Source organism: Syngnathus floridae, chromosome 15 (assembly GCF_059516105.1).
Source record: "Syngnathus floridae isolate MCC-2025c chromosome 15, RoL_Sflo_1.0, whole genome shotgun sequence".
Taxonomy (NCBI): domain Eukaryota; kingdom Metazoa; phylum Chordata; class Actinopteri; order Syngnathiformes; family Syngnathidae; genus Syngnathus; species Syngnathus floridae.
In genome coordinates, this window is record NC_142427.1 from 3,845,231 (window position 1) to 3,868,661 (window position 23,431).

Sequence of the window (23,431 nt, forward strand, 5' to 3'; positions counted from 1 at the left end):
AATCTCGAATTTTTACCGATTTGTTCGAGAGCCGGAGCGTTCGAAAACCGAGGCTCCACTGTATGTATGTATGTATGTATGTATATATAAAAAAAAAAAAAAACTTTTCCTCACCCCCCGTGGGTGGTCTCTTTTTCCCTTCAAGCTCGGGTCCTCTACCAGAGGCCTGGGAGCTTGAGGGTTCTACGCAGTATCTTTGCTGTTCCTAGTACTGCACTTTTCTGGACTGAGATGTCAGATGTTTTTCCTGGGATCTGTTTCAGCCACTCCTCCAGTTTGGGGGTTACTGCCCCTAGTGCTCCAATGACCACAGGTACCACTGAAGTCTTAACTCTCCAGGTCTTCTCCAGCTCTTCTCTGAGCCCTTGATATTTCTCAAGTTTCTCATGTTCCTTTTTCCTAATGTTACCATCATTTGGGATGGCTATGTCAACCACAACGGCTTTCCTCTGCTCTTTGTCCACCAGCACAATGTCCGGTTGGTTCGCCATTACCATTCTGTCTGTCTGGATCTGGAAGTCCCAGAGGATCTTGGCTTGGTCATTCTCTACCACCTTTGGAGGTGTTTCCCACTTGGATCTTGGGACTTCCAGTCCATACTCTGCACAGATGTTCCTGTACACTATTCCAGCTACTTGGTTATGGCGCTCCATGTATGCTTTACCTGCCAGCATCTTACACCCTGCAGTTATGTGCTGGTGGATAAGGGATGCGGTATATATATATATATATATATATATATAAAAATAAACCAGGTTCCGTTGAAGTTGGGAAATTGTGTGAAATATAAATAAAAACAAAATAGAATGATTTGAAAATCCTTTTCAACCTATATAGAGGACCACTGTCTTGCAGCTTTAGGACTCTCGGACCACTGTCTTGCAGCTTTAGGACTCTCGGACCACTGTCTTGCAGCTTTAGGACTCTCGGACCACTGTCTAGTTCATCTGATCCCGGCCTACAGACAGAAACTAAAAACTTCTAAGCCTGTGGTGAGGACTGTGAGGAAGTGGACAGTGGAGTCAAGGCAGGACCTCCAAGCCTGCTTTGACTGCACCGATTGGAGAGTTTTTGAAGCTGCAACTTCAGACCTGCAGGAACTCACTGACACTGTCACATCATACATCAGTTTTTGTGAGGATCTGTGTGTGCAGACGAAGACCTTATGCACGTACAACAACGACAAACCTTGGTTTACACCGAACCTCAGGAGGCTGCGCAAAGTCAAGGAGGAGGCCTACAGGAGCGGTGACCGGGACCTGTTCAGGCAGACAAGAAACACACTGAACCGAGAGGTCAGGAAAGCCAGGAGGTGTTACGGGGAGAGCCTGGAGAGACACCTCTCTGCCAATCCTGATCCCTCAACAGTGTGGAAAGGTCTGCAGAGCATCACGGGCTTCAAGAAACGAACCCCCCGTCCTGTGGAGAGCCCAAGGCTTGCTAACCAGCTAAGTTCTACTGCAGGTTTGATCTGTCCTCCCACACAACGGGACCTCCTGCAGCACAATCTACATACTCACCTCCCCCCACAACTGCTCTGTCCACACCTCCATCACCGTGGTCACCGACTCTCTCTCTTGCAGAGGCCTCGCCCGCACTCCAGATCCGCGAAGAGGAAGTGCGCCAGATGTTCCGGAGACAAAAGATCAGGAAGGCACCGGGCCCAGACGGCGTGTCACCTTCCTGCTTGAAAGTCTGCGCTGAGGAGCTGGCACCCACCTTTGCACGGATCTTCAATCGTTCCCTGGAGCTGTGTGAGGTGCCCTCGTGCTTCAAGAGCTCCACCTGTCCAGGACCAGGAAACGTGCAAGTAACATCTCTACAGACCCTTCTCACCCAGGTTGCAGTCTGTTTCAACTACTCCCCTCCGGACGGCGTTTTTAGAGCTCTGTGCACTAAAACCAGCAGACACAGAGACAGCTTCTGTCAGGGTTTTCCAGATTATCTTTATCGTATGATTATGTTGGAATGCAACCTGTAATAAATAACCTGGTTAGATTAGTTTTAAGCTTATAGTGGAATGTAACCGGTAATAAATAACCTAGCTTGTCCCATCCTACACAACGTCGTAAAACACCCCCTGATATGTTTTGACTAGAGGACAAGGGCTTTCTCTATCCAGTCCACTCTTACCCCCCACTCTGTTTTTCTTAATAAATATGCCCTTGCTGGAGGAAGAGGCAGACTTCATTCCTTCAACGGGTAAACTCTCCACCTGCAGGTGCCTAAAAGGACTTGTTTGTCTCCCGTGTGGTTCTTGCAAAATAAGTTGGAGTGAGCGCAACTCTAACAGCTTCTTGCCCCAGGATGTTGCTCTGATGAACTCACACCACTCTTAGAGTCTCAGAGTCATTACTGTGCAATAACATCCTGCTCTCCACACCTTTTTTGAATTGTCTACACCAGGGGTGGGCAATTCATTTTTACAAGGGCCCACATGAAAAACCTGAGTTGTGTCAGAGGGCCACACCTACGATAACTTAAACCTGCTCAATTTTCTTCCATTGTAAAATGCACTAAATTATTTATTTTAAATAGTTGGTACTGGTAATTAGAAGAATACAATTATTCTGTTTATATTTATATTAAGCTATGTTAAATTGTGGTGTAAAGGTCAAATAAAAAAACAATTATTAATCAGTACAATTTATTCTTAACTTCTTTAACTTTTCCTCAAATGACAAAGCCGCTCCATCTCTGGGTGTGAAGTTTGATAAAAAGTCCTTGTTGGGCTTGCAGTTTTGCTAGCAATGCATCAGCCTCTGATGCACCCTGTTTATCAGACAGATGTATTTTTTCTGATGCTTGGTCGTGTAGTGGCGACTCAAATTATATTCTTTAAACACAACGACCTGTGTAACCACAAATCAGGCACATGGCTTTACCTTTCATTTCTGTAAAGAAATACTTGGCAGTCCATGTCTTGTTGAAAACACGGCGCTCCTTGTCAACTTTTCTTTTCTGAGGGTCAGCACACGTTTCTCGGGCAGCATTACTTCGCACTGTTCACCTTCACGCACAGCTCACATACACGTACGCTACACGGAAGTGCGACGCCTTTCAAAATAAAAGCGAAACTGTTGTGTTGTACGCCCGACACAATTTTTTAATTTTTTTAAAAATTACAATTGGCCTCATGCGGGCCGGACAGGGACGCACAAAGGGCAGGATGTGGCCCGCGGGCCGTAATTTGTTCAGGTTTGGTCTACACTGTTTGTACTATGTGTCCTCTCTGCATCCATTGCAGCCTGGTCATCCTAGAAGAGGGACCCTCCCATCTGTGGTCTCTTCTCAAGGTTTCTCATTTCCCCTAGCTGGAGTTTTGAGTTTTCCCTTGCCCTCTTGGGAGTTCAAGATCAGGCGATGTTTGAGAATATCTTCTATTTTTCACATGTCCTGAGTGTTGTTGTTAGTCACCTAAATGTTGAACAGAGGCTGTGATTTACCGAAGTCAAATTCCTTGTTTGGCACGCTCAAACATGGCGAATAAAAAACTCTTGAATCTTGAATCTTGAATATGCACTGACGTCACAGACCGGGGCGGCCATTATTGTTTGGTTGTCAAAAAGCCTCGTCCGCTGCCACTAGACTCGTGAGGATGGCGGCCTGGGTGGGTGTCGTGAGTGATTATTTCGTCCACTTGGACCAAGAAAGCCGCAAGAGATACATTGAAAAGTTGAAAAAATATAACATTCGTGTTGATCCGCTGTGGAAACCAAGTAAGAAAGCCACCAGCTCAAGCGTAGCAGGAGCTGGGACAGCAAGCGTTTGGTCCTCTGATAAGGCGACTTTTCCGCAGGTAACATATCCAGACATTTACAACTATTTGATAGATTGTTCAAGTCCATATACCAAGGAAGACCTCAGAGCCTATAAGAGTTTGCAACGATATTGCTACCTGACTGCTGGTAAAGGGAAATGTGCTTTTGGGAGTTTGCAAACATATTTTTTAAGGTTGTGTTAAACTTATAATCATATTAATATCTAGTATTGGAGTGCTCGTGTGGATTGGTGGGGGCCGAGGAATGTGCAGGCAAACTGCATGAACTTGTTTTCTTCGAAGTGTTGTGGAATAGGCCCGGATAGGGAGTACCGGAGGAGACCATCTCAAGGTCGGTGAGGAACGAGAACAACAGCACGTCTATGAGACCGGCCTTCGAGGGGAAAACCCAACCGTCTGACCTCAGCGACACCTGGACTGGGGAGGAGATGGCCATCGACCAATCATCTCACAATATTTTGCATGCTTTAATATTCATATTGTGTTTCTTTAAAACTGGGCAACCCGGAAGAATGTGTCGTCTTTGGTGGTCACAAAAACGCACGAGTTTTAGTGTGAGGGACCCGGGACCCAGGCCTGTATTAGTGCGCTTTGTCAGGAATAAATAATTGGTAAATTTGGTCTAATTGATCTACTGGTCTTCTCTTTGACAGAACGAACTCGCAAAATTGTTAGGTGCGCCAGTGTGTGGATTAGGACATAGCAATTTATGTGTTAAGTGTTGATCGCAATTTGGAGTCAGATCAATAACTAGAATCCGTAACCTAACACTGGTTATGTTCATTCCGTTGAGTCACAGCCAGTGGAGCGAAACGGAGAAGATGCCAGCCATGGCAGTACATAATATAATAATAATATATTATAATTGTAGATATGTGAACAATTTAATTATTAGAAACTAGCAATTGGACAAACATAATGTTATGAAGCTGTGTAATTATGCATTCCTTAGGTCATGGCCGAGTAGCAGTAAGAAAAAAGGAATATCCGAGCAATAATAATAAACTTTATTACAGGCTCTTGGCCCACAGGGTAAAAAACAAACGTCACATATATTAAAATAAATAAAAATAGTACAATTCAAATGTTATGAGAGGTACTCATGCCAGCGTCCTCTGATGGTGGATGTGTACCTTAGCATAAAGTGATCTGAGCAGATGTAAGAATGGATAGTTGGCTTCCAAAGCTTGGAGCTGTTGCGGCCATGTTCCGCCCTACCAAGCACCGCCACCCAGCTATCCTTCTGGTCTGGTCCTCAGGGAAACGATACAGCTTCTTGGTATCGCCTTTTTGGAAGCGATAGGCACATCCTATGGCACAACATCTCTTCACCATGGTCAAAGTTGCACTGTAACAAATCTGCCACCATCTGTCACCGATAAAATGCTAAAAAAATGCCCCAGTACACGTATCTCTAAAGCAGTGGTTCTCAAACTTTTTTCAGTGATGTACCCCCTTGGAAATATTTTTTCAGCCAAGTACCCCCTGACCAGCGCAACACATTTCTGGTCGAAAAGGAAGAGGTACAGGATTGTCCCATCAGTGTTTGATTTATTAAAGTTAAACAACTTGTAGCAATGTACCTGACAGACACATATATGTTTCAAACATTGCATATAGAAACAAAAATGATAAACAGTAAACAGTGACGACCAAGAAGGCATAAACCCTTTCAAAACTCAAATACTGTATGCAGAACACTGCTAATTTATATTAATCTTTCTTGTAATAATCTCTTGTAAGAAAATAAAAATATACATAACTAAAAATGTGTTCACAAAATAAATTAACTTAATTATAAATAAATAATATCTTGTTTACAAAATAAATTGATAACTTAATAATAAATATCTGCTCATACAAAATAATCAACTTTACCTCTTTTGGGATAAAAAAAAGAAACTTTTTTCTCTTAAAATTGAATTGTTGCATTGAACATTTGATTTTGATTTGACAAGCATTGAAAAAGCATTGAACAGTCTTGAAGCTTGAATGAGTCTTTTGCACTCATACTACATTTTAGTGAGAAACATGGGCTTGTACCTCACTTTGTCATCCTTGGTGGCAGGGAGGCAACTGCTGTGATCAAGTTCTTCTTCAGGCTCAGTCTGTTTCTTTGCTTTGTTTTGATCACAGTCATTGCAGAGAAGGAGGTCTCACATAAATATGTGGAGGCAAAGGGTGGCAGCTGCTCCAAAGCTTTCTGTCCCAGCTCAGGGTGCTCCTGCCTCACACACACTCAAAACTGTGTGAGAGTGGATGCGCCAAACTTCATCTGCAGGCCACAGTCAGATGCCACTTCTATCAGTTTTTCCTGGTGAGTGACAGGATGCTTGCTTCTCTTTGTTTCAGACGTTGATTTCTCACCCAATCCAGCTGTGCAGATTTCTCCTCCATGTCAGCAAAGTAGCAATGAAAGCCCTTTATCAAGTTAGCCAAATGTCCCACGATGACTAACTTCACTGGAGCTGTCTCCACATCTTCATTGGAGAGAAAAGCATCCACCTGAGGAAAGCAGGTGAAATCCTCCTGACCACATGTCCTTTTCCACAGCTCTGTTTTCTTCAGCAAACCACCCACCTTGTCATAAAGGTTCAGGATGCTGGTGTCCTTGTCCTGCAGAGACACATTCAGTTCGTCCAGTTTGCTGAATATATCTGCCAGATAGCAAAACTTTGCAAGCCAATCCGTGTTCTTGAACAAGGTGGCATGGGGAGATATGTGCTCCGTCAGAAAGGTGTACACTTCAGCTCGCAACTCCAACAGCCTGTTGAGTATCTTCCCTCGAGAGAGCCAGTGCACTTCTGTATGCAGGAGTCGCGTGTGTTCAGCTCCCATGTTTTCACAGAGGCGGCGGAACAAATGTGCATTAAGCTCAGTGGCCTAGTGGTAGAGTGTCTGCCCTGAGACTGGAAGGTTGTGGGTTCAAACCCCGGCCAGGTCATACCAAAGACTATAAAAATGGGACCCATTGCCTCCCTGCTTGACACTCAGCATTAAGGGTTGGAATTAGGGGGTTAGATCACCAAATGATTCCCGAGCACAGCACAGCACCGCTGCTGCTCCCCTCTCCTCCAGGGGATGGATCAAACTCACACGGGGATGGGTTAAATGCAGAGAACAAATTGGGACTTTAACATTAACTTTTAACTTAAGTGGCCTTGACTTGATGAAGTTGATCACTTTGATGCTGTCGTTCAAAACATCATGCAACACGGGGCTCATTTTCTTGGACGCTAACGCTTCCCTGTGAATCACACACTGAGTCCACTTAATGTCGGGATTTTCTTTTTTAATCCGCGCAATGAGCCCTTTCGCACTGCCCGTCATTGATGCAGCTGCATCTGTACAGACGCTGCTGCAGTATTTCAAGCTGATACCATTTTCAGAGAAAAATGCGTTAACGACATTAAAAATGTCCTCTCCGGTTGTTCTCCCCTCCAGACTTTTGCAGAAAATTATGTGTTCACAAATATCATCAGTCTCAATGTATCTCACATGTGGTGAATTCTCTTTGGTGGTCAGCTGGTCTTCAAAACAGGCGGTGGAAAGGTGGCTGGCTTGGGGAAGGGAAATTTCAGTGACACACGGCTGATTGGGGAAAGACTTTATTCAACCGATGTCAGAGAGAAGTGTCTTGCCCCCGAGCAAAATGTCGAGTTTTCCTTGTCTACTCTCGCCCTAAAACCTATACCCCCGCGCTTCCCTTCACTCGGGTGCGCGCACACGAGGACTGTTGGATGACCTATGACCCCCAGTCAGCCTCCCCAACTCTACACGGTGTATATATTGTCAGTTGCTAATGGAAACCAGATGTGTCTGGTGCCAATGAGTCTACGTTCCTGGACCAAGCCCCAAACAATCCCACACGAACCTGACCCGGTCACACCTAGGCTTACTAGTGAGATATACAGGGTGACCCAAAAAGATGCGTACCCATATTTTATTCGATAAAAAATCCATTTTTTAACGAATGTCTTTTCTGTTGCAGGACGTGAAAGATGAACCTATGGATGATCGTTTTTAGCTATAGTTGCCCCAAAAATGCCTTGGAAAAATCAGTACATTGCATGATACCAGAATAAAAATATACCACATTACCCCCTGACGGGGCACATCAAGTGCCACGACAACAACCCGACAAGAAATGACATCGGTTAACATTCAAAAACCTTCCCCCAACCATTTTATGGTTTTCGTCTACAATTTGGACACTCAACGTAGCCAGGCCCGCGGAACCTCTAGCTCCTATCTGTGCCCCGGGACCGTCAACCCAAGTTCCTGAAAATTGACTGTCCACCACACACTTGAACTTGAAGGCCCTGCAGCGCATAGTGAATACGGCTGGTAAGATTATTGGTGCTTCGCTCCCCTCCCTGAAAGACATTTACACCTCCCATCTCGCCCGCAAGGCAACCTCGATTGCGAGTGATGTGAGTCACCCGGCTCACTCTTTGTTTGACCTTCTGCCCTCTGGGAAGAGGTACAGGAGCCTGCGCTTCCGCACCACCAGACTCGCCAACAGCTTCTTTCTCCAGGCTGTTAGGACCCTGAACTCGCTACCCCCTTCTGCGTAGCGTGCGGCACTGTTGCACTATTTTCTGGACTGTCTGCTGTACGCTCACTTGCTCGTTTTTGCTCCTCTTATTTATTTATTTGTTGTGTTATTTATTCATTATTTATTCAGCACGCTGTTGTTGACTTGTTTACTTGATTGTCTATTGTGGGCCGTGTCTTCTCACCGTGGGATAGGGGGAATGAAATTGCGGTTTCTTTGTGTGTCTTTGGCATGTGGAGAAATTGACAATAAAGCTGACTTTGACTTTGACACTCAGCAATACAAACAAAAATCAAGGCACTCCTGTCAGTGAGCAGATATGTAGCCCTGCTGACAGCGGACATTTGTACACACAAAAACTACACAGACATCCAGTATCAAAACAAAAACAGTCATAAAATTAATCCTAGCGCCCGCGGATCATGTCCTGAAAACCATGTCATCAACCAATTCATCATAAAAACCAAAAGGGCAAGGGTTAACATATTCTTGTATATTCAACACAAACTTTCCACGAATGCAATCGACAACCTGCAAAAACGAAAACAAGTTACGCAAACAACGCGCAATCCGCTCCTTGGCTGGCGGCTGATGCTGCAAAAAAAATCAAGTCACCCAGAAAAACAAAACAGAGCGTGCTCTTGTCGCAAGCAAGCTCACGCGTCAAACATTTGGTCACTGTCCACCGAGTCCGTCACCCTGTCGGGCCTTCTCCGTCGAATCATTTTGTTGTCGATGGTGCCCCTGATTGATCATTGAACCATGGTTCCGGTCAGAACTCATCACTTACCAATTCCAGTCCCCCCAGTCTGTACCGCCCCATCAGGTGAGAGGAATTTTATCCTCAATTGCGATCACATCACCCCAACTTCAGACCTCTCTGGCCAATCATACTGCGCACACTGTCACGTCTCGTCCCCAACTGCTCCACTGTGTCTGTTGTCTTGGTTTCTGTCTGTGTGCTCGCCCCTCCCCTCCTGTGTGCCCATGATCAGTGTGATTATTCCCACCTGCCTCTCGTTACCCGTCGTGTATATAAGTCCTGTCTGCCCCTCACTCCCTGTCGGATCATTGGTTGCTGTCGTTCGGTGTTGGAGTTATGTTATGTGTCAACGTCATGATGTCTTTTTGGTTCCAGTTGCTGTCATTGGTAATGTCACCCGGTCATTTTGTTTCACGTCTTTTTCGGTCAGTCTTGTTGTCAGGTTTTGTTAATGAGCCATGTCGGTTGCCGAGTCTGTTAGTTTGCCTTTTTGAGTTCACCAATAAACCCTGGTTCAAGCTGCACTTGGTCGTCCTGCTCCATGCTCCACCCGACCGTGACAGAATGATCCGACCACCAAAACGACCAGCGCTTGGACCCCCCTCCGCCACCAGCTCCCGCTGCGACGCCCGATCGTCGTCCGACCTTGTTCCAGCGCCGTGGGCTCCACAGCTGCCATCGAACTTGCTCCCGCGACACCGGACCCGCGGCCGCCACCGGACTTCGCTCCAGCGACGCCGGACCCGCGGCCGCCATCAGACTCGCGGCCACCATCGGGCCTCACCCCGGCGTCACTGGACCCACGGCCGTCGCCTTACTTCTTGCCAGCAACGCCGGACCCGTGGTCGTCGCCGGACTTTGAGCCAGCTGCACCTGGCTCCACGCCCACTGCTGCGGCGCGTGATGGCTCCTGCCGCTACGCACAGCCACGCCTTCTGAAATGCCACCGATCACGGTACGGACTTTCAGAGTTGCCGCCGATCGCGGTACAGACTTCCGGAGTCGCCGCCAATTGCCGTACGGACTCCCAGAGTTGCCGCCGATCGCGGCACAGACTTCCAGAGTCGCCGCCAATTGCTGTACGGACTTCCAGAGTCGCCATCCGAGTGCATTTTATGTTTGGGTTGCCGCCCGAGTGCGGTTCATGTTTGTGTTGCCGCAGATTGCGGTTCATGTTAGGGTTGCCGCCCGAGTGCGGTTCAGGTTAGGGTTGCCGCCCGAGAGCGGTTCATGTTAGGGTTGCCGCTAGAGTGCGGTTCATGTTAGGGTCGCCGTCCGAGTGCGGTTCTGTCTCCCAAGTCGCCGCCCGAGTGCGGTTCTGTCCCCAAGTCGCCGCCCAAGCGCGGTTCGGTTCCCCAAGTCGCCGCCCGAGCGCGGTTCGGTTCCCCAAGTCGCCGCCCGAGCGCGGTTCGGTTCCCCAAGTCGCCGCCCGAGCGCGGTTCGGTTCCCCAAGTCGCCGCCCGAGTGCGGTTCGGTTCCCCAAGTCGCCGCCCGAGCGCGGTTCGGTTCCCCAAGTCGCCGCCCGAGCGCGGTTCGGTTCCCCAAGTCGCCGCCCGAGGGCGGTTCGGTTCCCCAAGTCGCCGCCCGAGTGCGGTTCGGTTCCCCAAGTCGCCGCCCGAGTGCGGTTCGGTTCCCCAAGTCGCCGCCCGAGTGCGGTTCGGTTCCCCAAGTCGCCGCCCGAGTGCGGTTCGGTTCCCCAAGTCGCCGCCCGAGTGCGGTTCGGTTCCCCAAGTCGCCGCCCGAGTGCGGTTCTGTTCCCCAAGTCGCCGCCCGAGTGCGGTTCTGTTCCCCAAGTCGCCGCCCGAGTGCGGTTCTGTTCCCCAAGTCGCCGCCCGAGTGCGGTTCGGTCCCCAAAGTTGCCGCCCGAGTGCGGTTCGGTTCCCCAAGTCGCCGCCCGAGCGCGGTTCGGTTCCCCAAGTCGCCGCCCGAGCGCGGTTCGGTTCCCCTAGTCGCCGCCCGAGCGCGGTTCGGTTCCCCAAGTCGCCGCCCGAGCGCGGTTCGGTTCCCCAAGTCGCCGCCCGAGCGCGGTTCGGTTTCCCAAGTCGCCGCCCGAGTGCGGTTCGGTTCCCCAAGTCGCCGCCCGAGTGCGGTTCTGTCCCCCGGGTCGCCGCCCGAGTGCGGTTCGGTTCCCCAAGTCGCCGCCCGAGTGCGGTTCGGTTCCCCAAGTCGCCGCCCGAGTGCGGTTCGGTTCCCCAAGTCGCCGCCCGAGTGCGGTTCTGTCCCCCGGGTCGCCGCCCGAGTGCGGTTCGGTTCCCCAAGTCGCCGCCCGAGTGCGGTTCTGTCTCCCAAGTCACCGCCCGAGTGCGGTTCTGTCCCCCAAGTCGCCGCCCGAGCGCGGTTCTGTCCCCCAAGTCGCCGCCCGAGCGCGGTTCTGTCCCCCAAGTCGCCGCCAGAGTGCGGTTCTGTCCCCCAAGTCGCCGCCAGAGTGCGGTTCTGTCCCCCAAGTCGCCGCCAGAGTGCGGTTCTGTCCCCCAAGTCGCCGCCAGAGTGCGGTTCTGTCCCCCAAGTCGCCGCCAGAGTGCGGTTCTGTCCCCCAAGTCGCCGCCAGAGTGCGGTTCTGTCCCCCAAGTCGCCGCCAGAGTGCGGTTCTGTCCCCCAAGTCGCCGCCAGAGTGCGGTTCTGTCCCCCAAGTCGCCGCCAGAGTGCGGTTCTGTCCCCCAAGTCGCCGCCAGAGTGCGGTTCTGTCCCCCAAGTCGCCGCCAGAGTGCGGTTCTGTCCCCCAAGTCGCCGCCAGAGTGCGGTTCTGTCCCCCAAGTCGCCGCCCGAGTGCGGTTCTGTCCCCCAAGTCGCCGCCCGAGTGCGGTTCTGTCCCCCAAGTCGCCGCCCGAGTGCGGTTCTGTCCCCCAAGTCGCCGCCCGAGTGCGGTTCGGTTCCCCAAGTCGCCGCCCGAGTGCGGTTCGGTTCCCCAAGTCGCCGCCCGAGTGCGGTTCGGTTCCCCAAGTCGCCGCCCGAGTGCGGTTCGGTTCCCCAAGTCGCCGCCCGAGTGCGGTTCGGTTCCCCAAGTCGCCGCCCGAGTGCGGTTCGGTTCCCCAAGTCGCCGCCCGAGTGCGGTTCGGTTCCCCTAGTCGCCGCCCGAGTGCGGTTCGGTTCCCCTAGTCGCCGCCCGAGTGCGGTTCGGTTCCCCTAGTCGCCGCCCGAGTGCGGTTCGGTTCCCCTAGTCGCCGCCCGAGTGCGGTTCGGTTCCCCAAGTCGCCGCCCGAGTGCGGTTCGGTTCCCCAAGTCGCCGCCCGAGTGCGGTTCGGTTCCCCAACTCGCCGCCCGAGTGCGGTTCGGTTCCCCAAGTCGCCGCCCGAGTGCGGTTCGGTTCCCCAAGTCGCCGTCCGAGTGCGGTTGTGTCTCCCAAGTCGCCGCCCGAGTGCGGTTCGATTCCCCTTGTCGCCGCCCGAGTGCGGTTCAGTTCCCCAAGTCGCTGCCCGAGTGCGGTTCGGTTCCCCTAGTTTTTTTTTTTTTGGGACGTCGGGAGCCGTCCCTTGTGGGGGGGGGGGTTCTGTCACGTCTCGTCCCCAACTGCTCCACTGTGTCTGTTGTCTTGGTTTCTGTCTGTGTGCTCGCCCCTCCCCTCCTGTGTGCCCATGATCAGTGTGATTATTCCCACCTGCCTCTCGTTACCTGTCGTGTATATAAGTCCTGTCTGCCCCTCACTCCCTGTCGGATCATTGGTTGCTGTCGTTCGGTGTTGGAGTTATGTTATGTGTCAACGTCATGATGTCTTTTTGGTTCCAGTTGCTGTCATTGGTAATGTCACCCGGTCATTTTGTTTCACGTCTTTTTCGGTCAGTCTTGTTGTTAGGTTTTGTTAATGAGCCATGTTGGTTGCCGAGTCTGTTAGTTTGCCTTTTTGAGTTCACCAATAAACCCTGGTCCAAGCTGCACTAGGTCGTCCTGCTCCATGCTCCACCCGACCGTGACACACACACAGTGTTAGAGATTCGCTCACTCCAACTTATTTTGCAAGAACCACACGGGAGGCAAATAAGTCCTTTTAGACACCTGCAGGTGGAGAGTCCATTCGTCGCTGTGCGTACAGCGATGTTCGAATGGAGGTCTAAACTCTCCCAACTGCAAGGACATATTTATTAAGAGAAACAGAGTGGGGGGAAGAGTAGGCTGAATAGGAAGCCCTTGTGCTCTAGTCAAAACATATCAGGGGTTGTTTTACGACCTTGTGTAGGATGGGACAGCTATCTTATTTATTACCGGTTGCATTCCAACATAATCATACGATAAGGATAATCTGAAAAACCCTAACACACAGTCATAGACGATCACACGCGCACGCACCCATCGACACACTCATTCGTCTCTATCACTCAGCTCTCCTACCACACTAAGCAAAGTTAGTATGTTAGTGAGCAGGCAAACATTGACTCCTAAAAGTAACTCTTCACATTTGGACATACTCGTCAACATGAACTATTGTAAAATCTCCAATTAAATTTACCAGAAATTCGCCCATCAGATTCATCACAAATTGTCATATATGTCTGTCTATCTGAGGGGCTAACTGTGGGGCCTGCGTTTTTGGGGAGCCTCCATAACCTCAGCTTGCTACTACAAACTCGATCCCTATTACTTGTCCTAATTAAAATTTAAGAAAGAGTAGTCAGACCACTACCTCTGACCTCTTACTTCATCCTTTGGCTCCCCCCTGTTTCCTGTTGTCTAGCTCAGTCTGCTTCTCTTTATTGCCCCTCTTGGTGAGTCTCACTCCCCCCCTTTTTTTTCTTCATAAAAATCCTGCCTCTGTCACACCATCCAACACCTCACCCTGCTCCTTTACGTCATCACCTATTATCTTCACATCCACCTCTTAGTACTGCTTTTGATAGAATCTCCTATTGGTAACTCTATAGCGGACTGTTTAGCATATAATCCCTTACTCAGCTCCCTTGCGTCTACTTTGCCATGTCGGTGCAGCCGTAATTGAGCCCTATCGCAGTCATTATCTTAACAGTCACCTTGTGCAACTCCTATGCATGATTGTGTGAAAGTCAAAAATTCCTATGGCCGTTTCGTCTTGAACATATCCAACTACCTGACCACCCAACCTCCACTGTGGTGCAACAAACTTCTATCGTATTGAGTAGGTACATTGAGCAACCTAGCTTCTTCTTGACTGAATTCACTTCAGTCCAAATGTCCTATTCTAAAATTTATATAACTCGATTTCTACTTCTTAAGCCTGATGAGCCAAAATATCGGATCTCGCTCTTGTTTCTTACCGTTTTAGCCTATTTGTTTTATCCAAATCTGTTCAATCTCTGACTATGACGCTTTTCTCTGTAGCTCTACGTATTATTCAATTTTTTATCAAATCTCCTCAGTTCTGTCAAACTCAGTACACAAGGAAGCTCCTGTCCATTTTGACCCAAGCTCCACCAAGTTTGGTAACGCCTCAGCAAGGAGTGCGATTTGGTTGTCGGACACTTCATGTCCATGTGTCTTTTGCAGCACCTCACCCTCTCAAGTTGGTGTTCTTTTGTTGTTGCTTCAGAGCCAACCCATCCATCACTCTCGAATGAGTCCATTGTTCAAATGAGTCAATTTTCAACATTGTGAGTTCCTCCGTTTCTCACTGTTCTCTTGTCCCCGAGGATGTCGTCTTTCCTCCGGAGTGTACTTGCCCCCTCCAAGCACAAAAACAGTCTTTCCTTGTCCTTGCCAAAGGTCAAAGTTGCCTCAAAGCCAGGCACCGTTTTCTAGTCGTCCATGGCTGCAGGTGGAGTCTCGGGATCCAGTTTCAGGGATCCTGGCACTGAGAGTGACAGACTGGGACATCAAACTTGTACGATTATCTCCAAATGTAGCTGCTGCCATCAATTCGCTAGTAACGTTTGTTTACCAAACTTCAAATTCTCCTAGTAACAGCGATCTCGTTTTTATATTGTAAGTCCTGCAACTCATCCTGTTTTCGAGCTACGTTTCATCTATAGTTCCAATTTAATGAGACAGTACGTTGTGTCTTCAGTATCATTATTCAAAATTAACTCATCGAGGTCTGCATTCCATGTCTAGCCCTGATCTATGTCTCGACCTCTCAAATGTGTCATGCTTGCTCAAAAATGTGACTTAGAATATGGTGCTGTGAATTTCCAATCTCCCTGATCAAATTGGATCCCGCTTCTCAGCTCTTCTTTCTCATGCTCCTGTTAGCCTGCAATTGTCCAAATCAAAAATGTTATTTTCTTTTAACTGTCTTTCTTTTGAACCTCTAAATCTCTCGTGTTGCTAACCTATGTACACCAGGAAACCATTTAAAGGGTCTCAAAGAAAGGACCAACAGATTACTCCCAATATCTCCTCATTAGTTACAAGTTACCCCCCTTTCTTCACTCACTCCATCTTTCTATCTGTCTCGAGCCGCATTTGTGGCGTCCTGCCATAAATGAGTGCTGCCACGGCCTAGCTTTCTCTTAAGACAAACAGGTACACATACATTAGTACTTTAATGGTTAGTGCCTATTGGCAAACTGTTAAACATTAGTGCCAGTGATGTTTCAGTTTCAATCATGCACGTTCACTGTTGGTCATGCATTCTTTCAACATTTGATCTCCCCTCGTCTTGTGTCAGTTCTCTTCGACATTGACCTTTCCCGAGGGGACCTGGCTCCGCCTTTGCGGATTCCTGAACAAGGGGGGGTCAGCGTATCAATGTTGACGCCATGGTCTGGCCAGGCCCGCGCATCCTGCCGGCCCCCACCCTCGCCGGTATAGCGCCATTCCGCGCGCCTCGGAGCCCACCAAGCCCCCTCCTTACTTGAACATTCTCTTATCCATGCCGTCTTCCTCCTCACACACCCGCACCCACACAGGGTGTGCACATAAACGCACACACACCGAGCGCACACACAAGCGCACACACACACACACACGCATCTGCACGCACGCATGCCCAATACACAAAGCGCGCACACAGAGCTCAGACGAACAACAACAGACTGACACAAACTTTACAGAGATTACGCACGAACACAGAACACACAGACAAAGGGATTCGAATCCATCTCTCATGTAGGTTCTTACTAACCGCTTCCATGCGGTTTGGTCATTCTGTGGCTTCTTACCGTGCGCAGGTGCACTTACAAACATGCCCTTTGCACCTCTTGTCTTTGTTTCCTCTAAGAGAGCTTTGTATTTCCCATTTTACTGCAGATTTTTAACTTCAGTGTGCACACAAATTACTTTTCTTACATGGTATACGAATATTAAACCCCCTGAGGCCTTTTTTTCCACGTTTTCCATTATCCAAACGCTGCGCAAGCACCTTTGTCCCAGTTGCGGTCTGCAGCAGGCGCAAATTTATCGGACTTTGACAGACGTGCATGCTATTACAGTGTGTCTTGACAATCGGGATCGAACCGTGTCGACATGGGTACAACTGCAACGCACCAGCCCACCTCGGTAATTTAGCCTAAAGAGTTTACCTAAGAGGCTAACACGCCAGTTTTCTGCCAAGGGGCCTTGTAACCCACAAACACTTCCAATCCGATCAGTGCCCAAGTAATGTGGTCTGCGCGCTTCGTTCTCTTCAGCACCCCTAGGTCCCAGACCTGGCCGGTATTTCTCCCACTTTCATTCACACAGCTACGGATGCCAAGGCTGTGCACTTCCCGTTTGCCAAACGCGGTCTGCAGCAAGCCTCCCTTATTTGTGCGACCTTAATAGAGACAAATGCCGCCACCGAACATCTCAACAATCACACTCGGCCCTACGGCTATTGGGTGCGGTCTCGACATCCCCGCATGTCCTGGGAATTTTCCCTTCGGGAGCTAGATGGCGCAAGCAGTGTTCAATCGTATCTGTGCTTCTGCGCATTCACACAGCTAAAATTTACATCCTCATCCGGATCTGTTACCAAACAAAAGTCCACGTTTTATGAGACTTTTTTATTATCCTTCTCTCGTGACAGCCGATCAGCGATGTCCCAGACATCCTGTCCTGTTTCACGTGCCCTCTCTCTCGGGGCATTTCTTCTTTCTCATTCATCATTCTCACCAGACATGTCACTCACACTGTTGTGCACATTCCCCATTAGGTTTTATGCTACTGTTCCATTTCTATTTTATTTTATTTCAATTTTTTTCTGTTTTTCTCTTTTTATTTTACTTTTTTGCTGTTACTATTTAGGGGCCACTCCCCCCTTTCAAAATCCACATCTTGTCGACATTCAGCGAGGGGAGACAAATCCCCGCCCCCCTGGCAGCCACAGGCACACCAGGTCCATTAACTGTCCTCCTTAGGAGCCCCTCCGTCTCCCCCCCACAATAGGCATAGTACCACACCGTGATACTGTGCGTGAAAGCTTCTCACCTCAATCTCAGCCTGCCGGCCGGACGCTAAATGCTCGCACCCAGGCGGGCGAGGGCTCCCCGAAGAACACGAGAACTGTTCATGACGCCAAAAATTGTGGTGAATTCTCTTCGGTGGTCAGCTGGTCTTCAAAACAGGCGGTGGAAAGGTGGCTGGCTCGGGAAAGGGAAACTTCAGTGACACACGGCTGATTGGGGAAAGACTTTATTCAACCGATGTCAGAGAGAAGTGTCTCACCCCCTAGCAAAATGTCGAGTTTTCCTTGTCTACTCTCTACTCTCTCTGAAACTTATACCCCCGCGCTTCCCTTCATTCGGGTGCGCGCACACGAGGGCTGTTGGATGACCTATGACCCCCCCAGTCAGCCTCCCCAACTCTACACGGTGTATATATTGTCGGTTGCTAATGGAAACCAGATGTGTCTGGTGCCAATGAGTCCACGTTCCTGGACCAAGCCCCAAACAATCCCGCACGAACCTGACCCGAACATGACCCGGTCACACTTAGGCTTACTAGTGAGATATACATTGCATGATACCAGAATAAAAATATACCACACACAAAAGCAACAAGCTGTGCATTTCCACTGACATCTGTGGATTCATCCAGCTGAAGTGAAAAAGAGTCGCCAAGTTTTCCCACAACTTGTTCGACAATGTCTGCACCCATTCTGTCTATTCTGCGGCAAACGGTGTCATTAGACAAAGGCACAGTATTTAATGTATCCGCAGAGTTTTTGTCTAGCATAGTTTCGGCCAATACAACAGCGGCGGGGAGCAGCAGCTCTTCAGCTCTGGTGAACGTTTTTTTGGCTTTAGCTATGAGCAAAGAAGCCGCATAAGAAGCCTTCAGGGCTTTGGCTGATGTAGTGGAGGCTTTTCGCATTGTGTCTTGGGATGACTTGAAGTCAGAAAGTTTCCTCCTGAAGAACTCCGGTGGCTTACCAACATGGCATCCGTGTTTTGTGGTGAGATGCCGCTGGAGATGTGCCGGCTTCATGCTAGCGTTGGCTAATTTCTCCCTGCAAAAAAGCACTAATTCTCAAGACAATCAGGCCTACTGCTTTTTTTGTTTTTGTTTTTTTAATACCGGTATATATTTTTGTAAAATTTCACGTACCACCGGAGTACCTCCACGTACCCCCTGGGGTACGCGTACCCCCATTTGAGAACCACTGCTCTAAAGCTCAGTTCAGCCTTAGTCCTATTAGCGTCCGCCACTTTTTGCCACTCAAACAAACCGTCAGCCGGTCTGTGACGTCACGTGCATATCCTCTATACAAAGACAACATATTTAATGCGCAAACTCATAAACTTTATTTAATTTTTCAAATAATAATTAACTTAGAATTTCATGGCTGCAACACGTGCGGTAGGAGTTGGGAAAGGGCATGTTTACCACTTTGTTACATCACCTTTCCTTTTAATAACACTCAATAAACGTTTTGGAAGAGAGTAGACTAATTCTCTTAGCTTCTCCTGTGGAATTCTTTCCTATTCTTGCTTGATGAACCGCTTCAGTTGTTCAACAGTCCGGGGTCTTCCCTGTCGTATTTTACGCTTTATAATGCGCCACACATTTTCAATGGGAGACAGGTCTGGACTGCAAAACCCTCGACTCTTTTACTTCGAAGCCACGCTGTTGTAACACATGCAGAATGTGGCTTGGCATTATCTTGCTGAAATAAGCAGTGGCGTCCATGAAAAGACGTCGCTTGGATGGCAGCATATGTTGCTCCAAAATCTGTATGTACTTTTCAGCATTTATGTTGCCTTCACAGAAATGTAAGTCACCCATGCCATGGGAACTAACGCAGCCCCATACCATCACAGATGCTGGCTTTTGAACTTTGCGTTGATAACAGACCGGATGGTCTGCTTCCTCTTTGGTCCGGAGGACACAACATCCAGTGTTTCTAAAAACAATTTGAAAAATGGACTCATCAGACCACAAAACACTTTTCCATTGTGCATCAGACCATTTTACATGAGCTCGGGCCCAGAGTACCCAGCGGCGTTTCTGGATGTTGTTCATAAACGGCTTTTGCTTTGCATGGGAGAGTTTTAACCCGCACTTACTGATGTTGTGACGAACTGTATTTACTGACAGTGGTTTTCTGAAGTTTTCCTGAGCCCATTTGGTAATATCCTTTACACACTCGTGTCGGTTTTTAAGGCAGTGCCATCTGAGGGATTGAAGGTCACGGTCATTTAGTCTTGGTTTCCGGCCGTGGCGCTTACGTGCAGTGATTTCACCAGATTCTCTGAACCTTTTCATAATATTATGGACCATAGATGTTGAAATCCTAAAATTCCTTGCAATTTTGCTTTGAGAAATGTTCATAAACTGCTCAACTATTTTCTCACGCAATTGTGGACTAAGTGGTGAACGTCGCCCCATCCTGGTTTGTGAATGACTGAGCATGTTTGGGGAAGTTCCTTTTATACCCAATCATGGTACCCACCTGTTCCCAATTAGCCTGATCACATGTGGGATGTTCCAAATAGGTGTTTGATGAGCTTTTCTCAGCTTTCTCAGAATTTTTTGCCACTTTTCCCAACTTCTACTGGACGTGTTGCAAATTCAAAGTTAATTATTATTTGGCAAAAAACAATTAAGTTTATCAGTTTGAACATTAAATATGATGTCTTTGTAGAGTATTCAATTGAATATGGGTTGAGAAGGATTTTCAAATCGTTGTATTTTGTTTTTATTTACATTTTACACAATTTCCCAACTTCAATCGAATTGGGTTTGTATATATATGTGTGTGTATATATATATATATATATATATATATATATATATATATATATATATATATATATATATATATACATACACACATATATATATCCATCCATCTTCTTTCTCTTATCCGGGGTTGGGTCACAGGGGCAGCAGCTTTAGGAGGGACTCCCAGACTTCCCTCTCCCCAGCCACTTCATCCAGCTCATCCCGGGGGATCCCAAGGCGTTCCCAGGCCAGCCGAGAGACATAGTCTCTCCAGCGCATCCTGGGTCGTCCCCGGGGTCTCCTACCGGTGGGACATACCCAGAACACCTTTCCTGGGAGGCGTCCAGGAGGCATCCTGATGAGATGCCCGAGCCACCTCATCTGGCTCCTCTCAACGTGGAGGAGCAGCGGCTCTACTCCGAGTCTCTCCCGGATGACCAAGCTTCTCACTTTATCTCTAAGGGAGAGCCCGGACACCCTGCGGAGGAAACTCATTTTGGCTGCTTGTATCCTGGATCTCGTTCTTTCGGTCACAACCCATAGCTCGTGACCATAGGTGAGGGTAGGAGCATAGATCGACCGGTAGATCGAGAGCTTTGCCTTTTGGCTCAGCTCTCTCTTCACCACGACGGACCGGTACAGAGTCCGCATTACTGCCGACGCTGCACCGATCCGCCTGTCGATCTTGCGCTCCATCCTGCCCTCACTCGTGAACAAGACCCCAAGATACTTGAACTCCTCCACTTGGGGCAGGATTTCATCCCCGATCCGGAGAGGGCATTCCACTCTTTACTGACCGAGGACCATGGACTCGGATTTGGAGGTGCTGACCCTCATTCCGACCGCTTCACACTCGGCTGTGAACCGCTCCAGTGAGAGCTGGAGATCACGGCCTGAAGAAGCCAACAGCACCACGTCGTCTGCAAAAAGCAGAGACGCGATGCTGAGGTCCCTAAACCGGACCCCCTCAATGCCTTGGCTGCGCCTAGAAATTCTGTCCATAAAAATATGAACAGAATCGGTGACAAAGGGCAGCCTTGGCGGAGTCCAACCCTCACTGGGAACGACGGACCCTCCTCTCCAGCACCCCTGAATAGACCTTACCAGGGAGGCTGAGGAGTGTGATTACCCTGTAATTGGAACACACCCTCCGGTCCCCCTTCTTAAAGAGGGGAACCACCACCCCAGTCTGCCAATCCAGAAGCCAATCCAGAAGCACCGTCCCCCAATGTCCACGCAATGTTGTTGCGTGTCAGCCATAACAGCCCCACAACATCCAGAGCCTTTAAGAACTCCGGGCAGATCTCATCCACCCCCGGGGCCTTGGAAGGCGTGTAGGTGGAATTGAGGAGGTCTTCGAAGTATTCTCCCCACCGACTCACGACGTCCCGAGTTGAGGTCAGCAGCACGCCATCCCCACTGTAAACAGTGTTGACGGTGCACTGCTTGCCCCTCCTGAGACGCCGGATGGTGGACCAGAATTTCCTCGAAGCTGTCCGGAAGTCATTCTCCATGGCCTCGCCAAACTCCTCCCACGCCCGGGTTTTTGCCTCAGCAACCGCCGCTTGGCCATCCGGTACCTGTCAGCTGCCTCCGGAGTCCCACAGGCCAAAACGGCCCGATAGGACTCCTTCTTCAGCTTGACGGCATCCCTTACCGCCGGTGTTCACCAGCGGGTTCGGGGATTTCCGCCACGACAGGCACCAATGACCTTACGGCCACAGCTCTGGTCGGCCGCCTCAACAATGGAGGTGCGGAACATGGTCCACTCAGACTCAATGTCCCCCGCCTCCCCCGGGACGTGGGAAAAGCTCTGCAGGAGGTGGGAGTTGAAGCTCTTCCTGACAGGAGATTCTGCCAGACGTTCCCAGCAGACCCTTACAGAGCGTTTGGGTCTGCCAGGTCGGACCGGCATCTTCTCCCACCATCGGAGCCAACCCACCACCAGGTGGTGATCAGTGGACAGCTCCGCCCCTCTCTTCGCCCGAGTGTCCAAAACATGCGGCCGCAAATCCGATGACACGACTACAAAGTCGATCATCGAACTGCGGCCTAGGATGTCCTGGTGCCAAGTGCACACATGGACACCCTTATGTTTGAACATGGTGTTCATTATAGAAATCCGTGTCGAGCACAGAAGTCCAATAATAGAACACCGCTCGGGTTCAGATCAGGGGGGCCGTTCCTCCCAATCACGCCCTTCCAGGTCTCACTGTCATTGCCCACGTGAGCAGTGAAGTCACCCAGTAGAACAAACCTGGGCAAATTACGGCTTGCGGGCCCTTTGAGCATCCCTGTCCGGCCCGCATGTGGCCAATCGTAATTTAAAAAAATAAAAATAAAATAGTGTCGTGCGTACAATACAACTGTTTCGCTTTTATTTTGAACGGCGTCGCACTTCCGTGTAGCGTACGTGTATGTGAGCTGTGCGTGAAGGTGAACAGTGCGAAGTAATGCTGCCCGAGAAACGTGTGCTGACCCTTCAGAAAAGAAAAGTTGACAAGGAGCGCCGTGTTTTCAACAAGACATGGACTGCCAAGTATTTCTTTACAGAAATGAAAGGTAAAGCCATGTGCCTGATTTATGGTACACAGGTCGCTGTGTTTAAAGAATATAATTTGAGTCGCCACTACACGACCAAGCATGAGAAAAAAATACATATGTCTGATAAACAGGGTGCATCAGAGGCTGATGCATTGCTAGCAAAACTGCAAGCCCAACAAGGACTTTTTATCAAACTTCACACCCAGAGATGGAACGGCTTTGTCATTTGAGGAAAAGTTAAAGACGTTAAGAATAAATTGTACTGATTAATAATTGTTTTTTTATTTGACCTTTACACCACAATTTCACATAGCTTAATATAAATATAAACAGAATAATTGTATTCTTCTAATTATCAGTACCAACTATTTAAAATAAATAATTTAGTGCATTTTACAATGGAAGAAAATTGAGCAGGTTTAAGTTATCGTAGGTGTGGCCCTCTGACACAATTCAGGTTTTTCATGTGGCCCCTTGTAAAGATTAATTGCCCACCCCTGCAGTAGAACAATGGAATCCCCAGAAGCAGTGCTCTCCAGCACTTCCTCCAGGGACTCCAAGAAGGGTGTGTACTCTGAGCTGCTGCTTGGTGCATAGACACAAACAACAGTTAGGACCCATCCCCCCCACACGAAGGCGGAGGGAGGCTACCCTCTCGTTCACCGGGGTGAACCTCAATGTGCAGGCGCCCAGCCCACACCTGCAGTATGCCCACACCTGCTCGACACCTCTCACCATG